We start from the raw sequence: 16,206 nt of genomic DNA on the forward strand, positions 1-16,206 counted from the left end.
GCTGCTATTTTGCCCAGTTTCTGATGGTTGCATGATTTTGTGGGGGAAGGATGGTTCCAGATTTCCTCAAGGGGCTTTGAAACACACTTTAAAAAAGAAAGCAAGTGTGGCAAACAAGAATTTGTGTGCAAAAAAAGTATGGAATTAGAATCGATGTTTGAAATGGCGAGCTCCGTAAAGTACTGACGGGAGAGTCCTAAAAGTTACATAACTCTACACAATTCACATTTTCCTTAAGATGCAGAGTTATTGATTTAAGTGCACCTGTTTATGGAGTGTTAGGGAGTTCTAACATATCAGGCAATGAGGAAAGGAATGGGGCCCTTGGGCTTCTCCTTGTACCCCATATCCTTCGCACTGCTCCTGAAGCAATGGAGGGCCAAACCACTGGGTCCATCTAGCGTAGTGCTGTTGACACTATCTGGCAGCAGCTCTCCAGGGTGTCAGGCAGGAGGAGGGCGGGCATTCTCAGCCCTACCCAGAGATGCTCAGATGGTTGCAGAATGTGGGAGAAAGCCAGCTGCAAGAACTGCCTGCTGCAAGGGCCCTGCCCACCCTGGCAGATGGACAGCCTAAGCTTTGTAAGGAGGCCCAGCCTAACATAGCATCGTAGAGTTGGAGGGGACCCTGAGGGTCATCTAGTCCAACCCCCTTGTAATGCTGGATTCTCAACAACCAGAAATCTTTTTTGGGGGGAGGGGATCCTAATAAAAATTGGTTCTGACAAAAACACTCCTCCCCCACATGGACCCCAGCATCCCACAGAATAGGTGTCACACAGACTCACCCGCCAAAATTTGGGTGGTGGAGGGGTGACACCCTGAGTGTGTGTGGATGGGGGGTGGGGTGGGAATCCTGAGCAGGCAGCCTGGCCCAGGCCATTTTGTGGCTCTGATGTGCACGGTGCGGTACAGAGTAACTTAGGCAAAAGCCCAATTTCCCACCCCTGAGAGCTTTGCTGTCCATGCCTGTATTTTCTTGCTTGCTTGACTATGTCAGGTTGCCAAAAGACAACCCCTACAACAACCCTGAAGGAGAGACCGGAATTCTGCAGCAGCCGCATGACTCCTAGCGGCTGAGACCTCGGCTACCCTTTTCCCTGCTCCAGCGGTTTCCTAGCATTGCTGAAAGACCGCAGCAGCAGCAGCAGCAGCAGCTTCTGGCTCCCTTAACATGCCGACTCACTGGCTCTATTTCCCTGCAGGGCCAGTTCAGTCTTTGAAGGCGGAGGGAAAACTCAAGAGCTGGGGGTGGTTGCGCTCAGTGTGGCTGTCATATGGCCCTGCAAGGGAGTTTCAGAGCAAAACTGGCTTAGGCACACAGAGCTGGCACTGCTAGTTTCTCATTTGGGGTGATGGGAAGAGAGGGAGGAAAGATGTAATTTCCCGATAGCATCATCTGGAAAAACAGCCAGAAAGGAGATTGGTTTTGAGATAGCTTTTTAGGTTCAGTAATCACTGGACTGGGGAAAGTGAAGAGGGTGTGTGTGAAAAGTGTCAACAGGCTGCAAGCTAGTTCACTGGAGGGAAGGCCTATCCCACCTCTGATAGCACAGGTGGAGATGGGCTGCAGAAAAGGTAGGAACCAGCCCCATTGATATGTTAATACGTAAGTACATATGATGAGCCTGTTGGGTTAGGGCAATGACCCATCCAGTCCAGCATCAGTTGCCAACCAGATGCCGATGGGAAACGGGCAAGCAGGACTGGAGCACAAGAGCTCTCTCCCCTCCTGTGGTTTGCAGCCACTGGTAACCAGAAGCATTGCTGCCTGCATCTATGGAGGAAGAACAGCCTCATGGCTAGTAGCCATCAATAGCCCTCTCCTCCATGAATCTGAAGGTGTATCCCCCCGCTGACAACCCTGGCTAAAGACAAGGCAGGAAAAAAGGCAGCAACTGGCCCCATTTATATGTAAACACTTCAAGCTTACTGTTCAATGATCCACAGAATTTACTTTGTCACAATGCAATGTGAATTCTATTCTTTAATGTTGTCATGATGTAGTATTCATACTGTGCCACCAGAGTATATTGTGCTGAAATGTTTCAAAAGAAAAAGGAAGAAAGGAGGACGGGGCTGGTCTTTGCTCCCATTTGAAGGGCAACCTGAAGGATGGCAAGGAAGGGTCATGAATGCTTTTGCTTTACACTAATCTCCATCAACCTAGCGCCCTCTAGATGTTCTGGACTACAACTCCCATCAGGCCCAGGCAGTGCAGTGGTTCTGGAGTGCAGCTCCAACAAGTATGGCTGTGCTGGCAGGTGCTGATGGATGTTGTCTAGAACATCTGGTTGGTCAAAGGCTAGTTAAGCTTCATTAGAGCGGGAGGTAAAGGGTGAAGGGGCTAGACCTCAACAATGTAAGGGGGAGGGAGGGGAAGAGGTTATTTCTATGTCCTTCTTGCTTCCCTACAGGTACAACTGCCCCTGCCCAGCCCAGCTGGAGATACAGAGTCGGAGCAGGCTGCACCTTTGGAATTTCTGCCTGAAGGTATGGATGCTAAAGACACAGGAGAAAGTCTTTTTGACTGCTGTTGGCCAAGAGTCCAGCGCAAGCGTTCCTGGCCTGCCTATTCCCACTGCAAAGCACCAGCTCCCGGCTGCACAAAGCTGGCTTCCCCCAGCTCTCCATCAAACGCACGGTCTGGGGATCCCCGAGGCGCCTGGGGAAAGAGAGAGTGGGGCTGCCCCAGAAGGCTGCTGCAGGCAGAGCAGCCTGAGAAGTCCTTAATGTGTGTGGCAGAAGATTGATTCTAATCCCACATGACAAGGCACAACCCTCATTTCTCCGTTCAGCTAGTTACTAGCCTTCCAGGCTCTCTCACAGAGCTGAACATGCAAATTCAGAGAGGTGCTGAGCACCAAGGAAAACAGAGCTGGGGGTGGTGGTGGTGGATACCCTACTCCCGGGCCCAAAGGCAGGATCGTGCATCTCTCCCACAGCCATTGGCCCAAATGGAGAGCATGAGCGTATCTGGGGAACGCCATGTCTCTTAGGTATGAAAATGCCAAAGCTTTTAAAATTGATCCAACCAGATCGTGGTGTAGTGGTTAAGAAAGTTGGAAGAGGACCTGAGTGACCAGGGTTCAAATCCCCTCACTCGGCTATGAAGCTCACCTCTCTCAGCCTAACCAACCCCACAGGGTTGTTGTGGGGATTAAATGAGATGGAGAGCCATGTACACCTCCACAGAATCAGCAGCTTGGAAGGAAAAAGGTGGGATGATGATGATGATGATAGATTAATGTTGAGCAGACCTATGCGCGGAAGTGGCACAAACTGGGCAAACGTGTACCACCTCAGCCCTTGCTGTCAGGATCCTCCTGCCACATGGTGCTCCGAACTGTAAATTCTCGTACATGTACAAACAGCACCCCCCACTTAGGCTGCTGCCTTGGCTGGGAAGAGGGGCGTGGGGTGTGCAATGGCAAAAGGCTGGATCCTATTGGCTGACCTGCAATTCCCAGGATCCACCCCCCTCCCCCGCACTTGCATCCCTCTGGCTTGCTCCTCCACAGCTTGGCAATCTATTTTAAGCATCATGTGCGGGTAAAAGGCAAGGCTGCCCTTGAATAATTAATACAAGCAATAGATCTTGTCCTCGTGCCCAATAAAATCCCAATTAGCCTCACCCCGCCTCTAAAACACAACGAGCTCTCTGCCTACCAGGCAGGCAGGCAGGGAGGCAGGTGATACAATCATAACGGGAGGCGATTAGGACCAGTTTCCATCCTGCTCCCTTCACCCTGAGGAGCAAGGGATGGGCAGAAAGGCCCCAGCCCTAATTTGTAAAATACACAGAAGCACATCATCGCATTTATATTCCACTCAAGGTGACACAGTTCTCCCCACAACAACCCTGTGAGGCAGGTTAGGCTGAGAAACAGTGACTGGCCTGAGGTCACCAAGTGAGCTTCATGGCTGAGGGGAGATTCAAACCCTGGTCTCTCAGGTCCTAGTCCATCTCTCAAACAACTACACCATCCTGGCCTACCATGCGCTTGTGGGAAACCTGCAAGCAGGACCCAAGCACCAGAGCTCTCTCTTCTCCTGCAGTTTCTAGCAACTGGCATTCTGAAGCATTTCTCCCTCCAAATGTGGAGATGGTTGGTAAGGCTATTAATTGGTCAGTCTGGGGGGCCGAGGCCCCGTTTGCACATGCAAATTTATATGCATATATTAAGAGCCTCCCAAGCCAAGCCAAAATGAAATAAAATCATTTTTTTAAAAAATCAGGTCAGGGTTATGTGGCTCCCATTGCAACAGACCAGGGGTTCAACCCCTCTCCAGCACACTTAACAACTCTGCTGTTGAGTGAGGTTTGTCACCACATGGGTGTGCAAAGTACCCCCAACCAGGCAGATTGTCAGGGCTGCTTCAGCTGCAGGTCAGCACGGAGATGAGAAGTGAAGTTCATTCTTTATCCAAGGAAGCAGAATACACACAGAGAAGCCAATGGCAAGACCGGCCCCAGTAAAGCAGCTGCCAGAATTGACAATCTGGGCCTCCCAACTCCCCCTACATCTCTTCTTCATCCGGCTGTTTTCCCTGCAGTCCTAAATTCTGTTGGGGAAGGGTCCCCTGTGATCTCTGAGCTTGTTGCTCTGCTACATGCAAAACTCTCCGAGCCCTTGGAGACAAGGAGGGAGGGGAGCTGAATACAGTAGGATCGGCAGGCTCCTGTGAATCTGTTGCAGTCTCAGCTCCCACCTCATCCTCAGCTGCCTGTCCTGTAACTGCAGCGCTTTCTGCCTCTTCTTCTTCTCTCTCACTCAAGCCTGTTGCTTGAACCATTCTGCCTCCCCTCCATCCTCTGACCTGTATTCTGTGTCCTACCACCCCTCCCCTGGCTCTGAGCCTTCCTCTTCTGAGGCTTCCCAAGGGGGTTCTCTGGCTGGAGCCTCCCACCATTCCTCATCATCCAGCCTAGACCAGGGTAGCCAACACGGCATCCTTTAGATATTGCTGGACCCCCATTCATCATGATCATCATCATTCCTGGCTAGGGCTAGTGGGAGCTGGAAGCCCAACAGTGGCATGGTGGTTCGCATGTCAGATGAAGATCAAGGAGACCTGACCAAGTCTTCACTCGGCCACAAAGCTCACTTGGTGCTTCAGGCCAGTCACGGCCTCTCAGCCTAACCTACATGGTCATTGTGGGGCTTAAATGGAGAGCTGGGGAGAACCTTGTATGCCACCTTGAATTCCTTGGGGCAGAGGAAGGTGGGATATAAATGCAATAAATAATAATAAACAAAGAGCTCCTGGCATGTTGGCAACCCCTGCCTTACAGAGGAGGGAAGAATTCAGTTCCATATCCCCAGTTAGAGGAAGCTGCCTTGCCTCTAGCCCAGGGTTGTCTGCACAGACTGGCAGCAGATCTCTAGGGTTTCAGGTAGGAAACATACATGGGGCTGGACTCCGTGACCTTCTGCACGCAAAGTAGATGCTCGACTGCTGAGCAGAAGCTTGTCCCCAAGGGCTTCTGCTACCCCTAGAGACGAACACTGACCACACATGGAGACCTGCAGTGCCCTTCCCTGCCATGCAGGGGTCAGGCTGTGGCAACGACAAAACAGCTCTTCTCAGTGCCCCACCCAGCTTCCTTCTCCCACCCCCTGGATGCAGCTGCCTAAAATTGGGCCAACTGCTTGAAGCAGATGCTTCCCAACGAAAACATGCAGCCCTCCCGCTAATTTAAGGGGAAGGTATCTCTCTCTGCCCTCCCAGCTGCGTACTCTCTGACGGAGATGTGTCCTGACAGCTCTCAGACATGTGGTCTGGGAGGTGGTGGTGTCCTTCCAGTTCTGCCCCATGGTGCCCGCAGGACCTTTGCTTCCACTGCAGCCCCACCACTGTGAAGTGGGGAGGAGGAGGAAAGCTGGGGCTGGGGGCGGGGGGAGACAGCCCTCTCCTCCCTCCTCCTCTGCAATTTGATGCAATGCTCTGATGCATCTGGAGCCGAACAAGCCCTTTCCGCTTTCCCTTCCCCCCATCCCACCCCCCCGCTTTGACCCTAACTCTTCCCGACAGTCAACTGCTACCACGGATGCTGTCAGCCACGCCGACCCGATGGTTACCGATCGCTGTCGTATCCGCTTTGCCTCAACAGGCTGCGGGGAGGCAGCCAGGCTGGCGGAGAGGAACCCGAGGGGAGGCAGATGTGCTTGGCCAGACTTTGACATGTAGTCACCCCTCCCCGCTCACCCCGGTACAAATTTGGAAAGTGGCGGATTGGGGGTGGGGGAAGAAGCATATCCCGACACGACAGAAAACATACCCAATGACTATGCGATCTGTTGGCTGCTAGGTGCTACTGAGGCAGTGGTTTGGAAGGCGATTAATAAATTAACTGTAATCCTAATGATGGCTACTAGCCCTGGGTGGCTCTGCTCTGCTTCCATGGCCAGAGGCAGCAATGCTTCTGAATGCCGGTTGCTGGAAGCCAAAGGCGGAGAGAGATGCTCTTGTGCTCAGATCCTGCTTGCAGGTTTCCCACAGGCATCTACTTGGCCCCTGTGAGAGAAGGTTGCTAGATGGGCCTTTGGCTTGATCCAGCAGGTTCTTCCTGTGTTCCTATGGAATCTTCAGATCCAGAGGCAAAATCTATGCAGGTTCCTAGGTTCTTAGGGGTATTTGGCCACTGTGAGAACAGGATGTTGGATTGATGTTCTTATGTAGCATTAGACAGGATATCAACACAAAATGCCTGTTGTCCAAAGAGAGGAAGAAAATGTAGAGGGGTAGTTGGTGGGTTAAGGACCTCCACACTTTCAAAGGAACTTTTATGAGCATCAAATGGAAATAACTGGGATGGGACACATCAGATTAATAGGGGTTAAACTATTAAGGGGGTTGGACTAGATGACCCATGGGATCCCTTCCAACACTACGATTCTATGAACTTGGCCTTGGATTGGTTTGTTGTTGTTTTGTAAAAGAAAACACCTTTTGTAAACTGCCTTGAAATCATTGCAAAAACAATGTTTTGATTAAAAATAAATAAATTCATGGCTAGTTGTGGGGGGATATGGGCACAATGCATGTACCAGAGAGATCGGCAGCCTGCTGTGTTCTGGGTCATTATTATGGGTCCATCAGCTTCCAGCTAAGATAGCTCCTGAGACCCCTGAGGAGCTCATGGTAATCTCTGTGGCTTTGGCGCTCAACGAGTAAGGCCTTTTATCTGCAGAAAGAGATATATATATATTAAAGGCACTGTTCCTCGGGTCTGCTCCCCTCCCCACACCTTCAAAGGGGGTTGTGTTCGTTGGAGACCTGAACTTTTATCAGATTGCAAGGGAAGAATTTGCTTCCATCGACAGCTGTGAGATAAAAGACACCCTTTCTGGGATGGGGCAGGAAAGAAGCACACACAGCCCCCACCCCCCATGGCAAGATGAATGAAGTTCACACAAGAGGATGGTGTCCATTTTACCTGTTGCAAAACTGACCTCCCTCTGGGACTTCCGCACACCCCACCCTTGCACTAAATCAGTGGTTCCCAGACTTTCTGGGATTACTGCTCCCTTGGTTGCATAAACTCATCCTCAGTGCCTCCCTCCCGCTGGCCCTGTAAAAAGAATTGTTCAGAATAGCGGTCGGCACAATCCACTAGGCAAGATGTTAACACAATGAAATTCAAAACAGTAACAATTAATTGCACACCTTTTCAAAATCTGTTCAAAACTGTTTTGTTGAATTAATTCAACTTTTCAAAGCCTGATAGTCGTTTATACCTTCGAAGTACTATCCACTTTGGGAACCACTGCACTAAAGGCTTTTTCATTTCAGTTCAGGTTACATCCCCATTCTTCAGTGCAAGAGGGTCCACCCCAGTGACCTGTTCACTTGGCTAAAAATGCCAACAGCAAATTGGTAGAACCGGAGACAGGTGCAAATGTGGCCTGAGAAAGAAGGGAGATGCGCTGAGGCTCTCTTGCCTGTGACACTGTTTCAAAGAGTGGCAAGTCTATTTCCCCCTTTCCAGGGCTGTATTATACTTGATTAGGTAATACAGTAAAGTTCTGTGCTTTCATTTTTAGTCTAGTTATTTATCTACATATTCCCTTGCAAAAGAAGACCCCGGGTTGTGCTCTGGTTGTTAATCACAGTATCCTTGCATTCCCTTTTGCAAAGGAAGCACTCCATGCTGTGTGTCTCAGGTCTGATCAACTCTCTCTCCTCTCTCTCTTTCTCTCTCTCTCACACACACATACAGAGAGGCTGTTATTCAAAGTTCACTCTATCCAGTTTCATCTCCAAACTGGGTTGTAACAGCGGAAGGGAAAACGCAGGGTTGGAGGAGATGACAGTGAAGGGGGACACACGAAACCTCCAAGAGGAGATCAAAGCAAGACAGAGCCAGGCATTTCCCAAGCTGCAAGATCTCTTATGAAGTCACACTTCATAGCCACAGGGAGCAATTAAACACAGTGGCATTGACAGCAGTGTCTGCCATGGAGCTTGGATTAACGTGGGAAGAAGATATCAAATCTGAGGGTTGAAGGTTTGGAGAACGGGCTGTGACGGGAAAAACAGATCGTACAAATGCTGTCATACAAATTCATGGTTCAACTGCAATTGGGATACTGCAGACAGTTCTGGTTGCCTCCCTGCAAAGAGGATACTGTAGAGTTGAAAAAGGTTCAGAAAAGGGAAACCAAAACGGAGCGACTACTCCTATGAGGAAAGGTTGCAGCATTTGGGACTTTTAAGTACGGAGAAAAGGTGAGTAAGAGGAGACATGGTAGAAGTTTATAAAACTATCCATTGCATGGAAAAAGTGGATAGAGAAAAGTTATTCTCCCTCTCTCACAACACAACGAAGCTGAATGTTGGAAGATATTCAGGACAGATCAAAGAAAGCACTTATTCCAGCAGCGCAGAGTTAACCTACGGAACTCACTCCCACAAGAGGCAGCAATGGCTGCCAACCTAGATGACTTTAAAAAGAGGATTAGACAAATTCATGGCGGAAACTATCAGTGGCTGTGCTTTGCCTCCACAGTTGGAGGAGGCAGTAATGCTTTTGAATACCAGTTGCTGGAAACCATAGGAGGGGAGAGGGCTCTTGGGCTCTGGTCCTGGTTGAAGATCTCCCCTAATGGGATCTGGTTGGCCGCTGTAAGAACAGGAGGCTGGACTAGGTGGCCATTAGCCTAACCCAGCAGGCACTTCTTATTTTCTTAAGAAACAAAAGGCTTTGAGTACTCTCTGTGTGTGTGTGTGGGGGGGGGGGGAATTGCCCTGGGATTCAGTCATGGAGGGGGGCACATCAACATGGATACATAGGGACTGCTGCATTGTTGTCAACCTCTTCCCTCCATGCATCAAAAAATCATACCAAACTGAGCTCCATAAATGTAATGGGAAAATACACAAGACAAACTCCACTGTGGGGTGATAAAGTGCTTTTGGCATGAGCTAATTAACTGAAAGACAGCTACTCCCGCATGTACCCCTCACCCACAGAAATAGACATTGCCCCCGCTTTGTTGGGAGGAGTCAATTGACCAAAACAGAGAGATTGTCTGAAGTGGGGAAGTAAGTGAAGGAGATTGCTCTAAATCAACTCTTGCATCATTTGACATGCTGCTTCTGACTGTCTCTGATCTTCTTCCTTGGGCTCTTCTTGGCCCCAGCAGAAGCCTCAGCCCAAGAGATGCAATATAAATAAAGGATGTTCAGAGCATCGCTGGAGGAAATCTGGAGCTTGTGAGACCAGCTAGGAAGGGGGAAAGCTGTCAATTTCAATTTCTCTCAGTCTGCCATTTTTCCAGTTTGAAGTTCACCACATCAGTTTGCATTTCAAAAAAGCAACGCCACTAAAAACACACAAACTGCTGACCAGAGGCCTCCTGAAAATTCATCAGCATTATAGTGTGAATTTCTCCAAATGTCCACATTTTTAGATGTAATTTTGCCCAATATACACATTCCTGGAAAGAAAATGTCCCTAATGTAACGTGTTACTGTACATTATTTTCACCAATATATGCACTTTTATGCACACTTTGCACTGGTATGTGCATTTTTGTGCAAAATGCTTGGCTGGAGAAGCACACTGCAAAATCCAGAGAAGTATGCGTTTTGAAGGATGGCTGTGTTTTGTTTCACAAAGTATTTCGGAAGGTGAATTAGGTTAAGTTCATCTTCCAATGCGAACTGAATTCCTTCCCCTTCCCTAGAGACTATTCTTGGCGGCGATGCCCCCCAATCAGAAAAGGCTGGGCACAGATAATCTAATGCAAGTGTGGGCGGACTTCACGCTCGACAGATCTAATTTGGTATTTTAAGAGAACCCCAAGATCTGCGAATTAGATGTTGTCTGATTTTTGCCAGGTGCAAAAAAAACCATGCAGTTAGAATTAAAAGACTGAGCACATTTGGAGCATTAGGGATTTGCTGTGAGAACTACTACTGAACAGAGCTCAACCCACAGTTCTTTCACACAAAAGCCCACTCTTGTTAAATCCCATTTCGACAGCCTATTTTAGGTGCAGGAAGCAATTTTGTGGTTGTTCTTTCTGAGAGTCCAAATCTCTGCCAGTCGATTGCAAACCACATGGAAATCTACCAGGAGATTTCAGCCGACCTGTCTATGGTCTGAACATATCATATAGATCTTGGGCTATATATTTCCATTTTGAGCCTGCTGGGGCCTTACCAGGATGTTCAGATATGGAAGCCACAACAAGAATGAGAAGGGATCCAATATTATTGTTAGGAGCAGCTATATTGCAAGGAGTGGCTAGACGAAAAAGACAAGCACCTTTCTCCAGTTTGGGGTAGGTTTGATAAAACATGGGGACTTCTATGAATGGACAAGACTGCAACCCAAATTAAAGGCTTATATAACTTATACTTTGTGGATGAATTTCTAGAAAAGTGTTTTCATTTATTATGTATATAGACTTAGTAAAAACAAGACCAATGGCTATCACTGGCTACTAGCCCCAATGGCTATGCTGTGTCTAAATACCAGTTGCTGGAAAATACAGGGGCGGAGGAAGGGCTCCTGCATTTGGCTCCTGCTTGTGGGTTTCCCATTGGAGCCCCTGGTTGGCTGGCTCCTGTGAGAACAGGGTGCTGAACTAGGTGAGCCACTGGCCTGATCCAGCAGGCTCTTCTGACATTCTTAATATACGAGTTCAGCATTTGCTCTGTAATTTGGAGGAGGGGGTTTAGTGGGGGGAGGAGAAGAGAAGAGAAAAACAGAGACAATGAAATAAATAATGCTGTGGTTGTATTCCCCCCCCCCCTGATATTTGATTTCCTGATATTGCTTATGATTTGGAATATACAAGAACTGCCCCAGACAGATGGACAACCTAAGGTTTGCAAGGAGCTCCAGCCTCTTAGCCTTTTGTTCAGGGGGTGGGGGGTGGAGGATCCTTGTAAAAAGGGGTCCTTACAAAAAGACTCTTGTCCCAGCATCCCACAGCAGAGGTAGACCCACGCACCTAGTAACTTAGGCAAGAATCAAAATTCCTGCCAACTGAAAGGGAGGCAGCCCCGGGAAATCTTTTACTGCTCAATTCTGCTAGATACAGAAGCTGGTCAAAAGTTTAAAGAGAGAACCAACCTCAGGTGGAGAGAGTGGACTCTCCCCCCTCACCTCACACAATTATCACACAAGGGCATTAACTTCCTACTGAAGATGGATGTCAGCCAAGGCAGCTGCTCTACTCTTCATTTGGGATTTCAAAAGTGGGGGAAATTTGGCCAGATGAAACATTAATATGCATCTCCCCCTCTGTTTGTCTGGCCTAATTAATGACTGAATAAGGAGCTTTTAAATCATATTTTGGCAGGGAGGTGCGACTGATCTGGACTGCAACTAGAAGGGTGGACAATGTGCTCTGGTGATGGACCAGAAAAGTGGCAGGGGGCTCCCCGGGCGGCGAGGCGGAGGGCGGCCGCGGCCGGGGCCCCAGCATGAATCCAAGTCCAAGTCGCTGTTCAGCCACAGATCCAGAGCACAGCAACCCACACCATCCCCTTCCTGAAATGATTTGAGAATCCCCTCCATCTTACTTACAGGAAATCCTTGTTTTTTTTATTTATTGCATTTATATCTCAATGTTTTTCTCTCTCCAAGGAGCTCAAGGAGCTACATGGTTCTCCCTGCTCCTCAATTAATCTCCACAACAAGCTTCTACTTAGGTAGGCAGGAGCAGAGTAAGTTGCATTACACTGGGTCAGAGCCTTGCTCCGTCTAGCTCTGCATTGTCTCTGCTGACAGCCAACAGCCGTCCAAGGTTACAGAAGTGGACTCCCCCTACCTGGAAACATGAACCTGGGCCCCACAGCATGTAAAGCAGTGCTCTATCACTGAGCGTCAGGACTTACTTAAATAGGAATACAGTCGTACCTTGACTCCCAAACGCCTTGTGAGTCAAACGTTTTGGCTCCCGAACGCCGCAAACCCAGAAGTGAGTGTTCTGGTTTGTGAACATTCTTTGGAAGCCGAACACCCAACATGGCTTCCGATTGAGTGCAGGAAGCTCCTGCAGCCAATCGGAAGCCCCGCCTTGGTTGTCAAACATTTTCGGAAGTCAAACAGACTTCTGGAATGGATTCCGTTCGACAATCAAGGTACAACTGTATAGGAAACAGGGTGACTAGCTGTGGCTTTCCAGGATTTCATACCTGCCTGGAGAAGTTGGAGATCGAACCTGGGACCTTCCACATTTATTTCCCTGAAAACAAAGGAGGATTCTAGTCCTCATGGTTCTGGATAGAGGCTTGAAATAGGGAGCTGCCTCACATCGAGTCAGACCTTTGGTGCATCCAGCACAGTAATGTCTACACTGGCTGGCAGGAGCTCTTCAGGGTTTCAGACAGGTGTGGTCCCTCTCAGCCGTACCTGAGATGCCACCGGAGAACTTCTGCCTGCCCAGCAGATGCTCTACCTCTGAGCTGAGGCCCTTTGACAAAACCAGCACAAAAACATCACTGAAATGACTGGCTACGGGTGGAAGATGCTTTGTTAGCGCTAAGCAGCCTTTAAGCGCCTTCTTCCTCTCCCTCCCACCCCGCCATCATCCATCAATTCCTCCCATCCCTTCTCAAGGCAAGCACTGCGCAGAGACAAGGGGCAAAGATGATTGGAAATTAAGCTCAGAGAGTGAGGACAAGAATGGCTTGGAATTATTGTATTACATAAAGAGGAGGCTGTGTGGAGTGGCTCCTTCAGAGGCAGGACAGGTAATTACGGAGGACAGCCTATAGAGAGAGAAAGGGAAAGAGAAAGACTGCAGCTAATAAAATATATGAACTATTACAGTGGCGCCATTTCTTTTGGGGGCGGAGGGGAAGGCGACAGCGCTCTTTCCCTCACCTAGATCAACCTTTGCCATTCCCAGATTATCTTTATTTCTTACAAAAAGATGTTTTAATCAGCCCCAGGTTTAAAGGTCTTATTATAACGCATCTGGAGACAAACCCTTATGAGGAATGGCTTAGGGAGTTGGGGATGTTTAGCCTGAAGAAGAGGAAAGTGAGAGGTGATATGATAGCCATTCTTGAACACCCGAAGGGCGTCACATGGAGCAAGCTCGCTTCCTGCTGCTCTGGAGAGTAGGACCCAAATGGATTCAAGTGATGGGAAATAATGTTCTGACTAAATGTTAGGAGGAACGTCTGGCAGTGAGAGCTGTTGGAAAGTGGCGGACTCTCCTCCACTGGAGGTTTTTAAGCAGAGGTTGGATGGCTATCAGAAATTCTTTAGGCATGATTCCTGCATTTCAGGGAGTTGGATGAGATTATCCAACTCTACAGTTTTATGATTCTATTATACCGTGTGCATTAGGCTTCTCTATAGACTTTCCTCTCACACAATAGAATTCTTTTGCATAATTTGTTTCAGAACAATGGATCAAGGCTATTGATTGCCAATATTCTTTATCAAAAGGTTGTAGAACTTGCTCTCTGATATATTTTGGTTTAACTTTTTAGTTTCCTAGATATTCTAGATAATATCCTCAAGTTCTGCTATCTCTTTTCTAGGGCCAGATTTAACAGTCTCCCTTCCACAATACTGGAAGGACATTATCAAGGTGCCACATATGAGGATCATCTGTGTCCCTGCAGAGATGAAGGAGTCAAAACTTTGGACATCCTTTTTTAATGTAATCTTTGTAGAGAGGAACGTAATAAGCTACTTTGACCTCTTGTGAGGAAGCACCCTGGAAGGACACTGGAATACCTGGGATATTTCTTGGCTGATACAAACACATTAATAATGGTGGCCAACTTTTAAAAAATCTTTTTGTAAACAGCTTAGAGTTTGGGTTTTGTTTTTTTACAATCAAGTGGTGTATAATTTTATGAAGCAAATGAATGAACTCCCGCTGAAAACTTTTCTATTCTGTTAGGCTTATGCAAACAATCAAGAATGCATCTTTCCACAATGGTTGGCTGGTTTCTGATTTTAACTTTTTTTTTTTTTATAAATATTTATTGAGATTTTTTTAAAATACAAAATGCAAAAATAATAAACAATATAACATGGATCATAACACATTTTTCAGAACTTCTTTGGACTCCCTCACGTCTCCCACTCCCACTTACATCGTTATAAATTTTTTCCAGCAATTTATCATCTTGTTTATATTCTTAAGTTTTGTTCAGTTAATTTAATCTATTCTCCACAAATTTTATGTTTCCCTCAATCTCACTTATCGTCAGGTTCAATCTAATTCAGTGGTAGGCAATTATTTATGATCTAGCATCCTTCTTAGCATTCAACCAAATTACAATACTTTTGTAGATAAATCTTGAATTTCTTCCAGTCTTCTTCAACCCTCTCTTCTCCCAGGTCTCGGATTCTGCCAGTCATCTCAGCCAGTTGCATATAGTCCATCAGCTGCATCTGCCATTCTTCCAGTGTGGGTAGATCTTGAGTTTTCCAGCTCTTGGCAATGAGTATCCTTGCTGCCGTTGTTGCATACATAAAAAATGTTCGGTCCTTCTTTAACACCTTCTGGCCGACAATGCCCAGAAGGAAGGCCTCTGGTTTCTTAGTAAAGGTATACTTAAATACCTTTTTCAACTCATTATAAATCATTTCCCAGAAGGCCTTCACTCTAGGGCAACTGATTTTAACTTTTTTCTATGGTTTTTACTGTATGTTTTTATGTACACTTGACGTAAACTGCTCTGATCTTTGTATGTGAATAGAGGCCTATAAATATTTTCATAAATAAATATATACACCAGCGATGTCAGATTTTCCCATATGTCAACAGTGACAGGAACATCACTTATGTGCAAAATAGTTAGCACTGTGCAGGGCAGGCAGGCAGAGGAAGCACAGGGCCCCAAAACAGGAGGGAAAAGTGAGGCTTAGAATATAGTCATAAGTACGCAAGCCCTTTATTACTGGATCAGAGCTTCAGTTTGTCTTCTCAGTAGCCAGCCAGGTGCCTCTAGAAGGCTTACTAGCCAGGTGTGAAAAAAAAGCTGGTGCCTGTCTCTCTCCAGGGTCCCAGTGTTCAGAGGTAGGCTGCTTCTGAACATGGAGGTTCTATTTATTGACAGAGCTTCCTCTCTGCAGAATCACCCAACTGTTTTCTTTTAAGGCCACCTGAGTTAGCAGCTTTCCCTGCTCACCGTCCTTCGTCTTCTTCAGTAAAACACCAGAGGTGAGTTACTGGAGATGTTTGTTGTTGCCCAGGGCAACAGAGATGCCTGAGTGGCTTGGCCAAACCAAGTCAAATGATCTGATCGAGCAAGCTCGCATGAAGCCCCCACATCCTCTGCAACACGCTCACAACTTATATGGCAGAGTTGGGAATGTCCCCTGTAGAGAAACATTTGAGAATGCTGGAAAGTTGCCATGTGTTGCTCTCCTGCTCCCACCCCTACTCCTGTGCTTTTATGAGCAGCTGGACACTCAGAAAATGTGGCACAGAGATAAGAAGTAGGAGAAAGTTTCAACTGCAAAATTTATTTGGGCTCCGGCTGTTGTTAAAGACGCATGAGCAAGGCCAGGGGCAAAAGGTGGCAACCCGTTGTTTACTCCCTGATATCTGTCAGGTGCATCTGTGGTTGCGCCATTTGCATGCTCCCCTTTATGCTAACGAGGCGCCATCGATCATCATTGAGGCGCAGTTGGCTAGGACCGTCTGGCCAATTAGCACTAAATTATGGCTTCCTGCTGTGCCAATATGTTTTCATATCTGGGCAATCCCATTCC

At 47.5% G+C, this 16,206-nt stretch overlaps 1 protein-coding gene across 11 annotated transcripts in view; it reads right to left on the reverse strand.

Annotated features, from left to right (window-relative positions):
* Nucleotides 1–16,206, reverse strand: part of PC (pyruvate carboxylase) — a 263,520-nt gene that overhangs the window by 58,182 nt on the left and 189,132 nt on the right. The gene's annotated exons all lie outside the window — the stretch shown is intronic.

Source organism: Podarcis cretensis, assembly GCF_951804945.1.
Source record: "Podarcis cretensis genome assembly, chromosome: 16".
Taxonomy (NCBI): domain Eukaryota; kingdom Metazoa; phylum Chordata; class Lepidosauria; order Squamata; family Lacertidae; genus Podarcis; species Podarcis cretensis.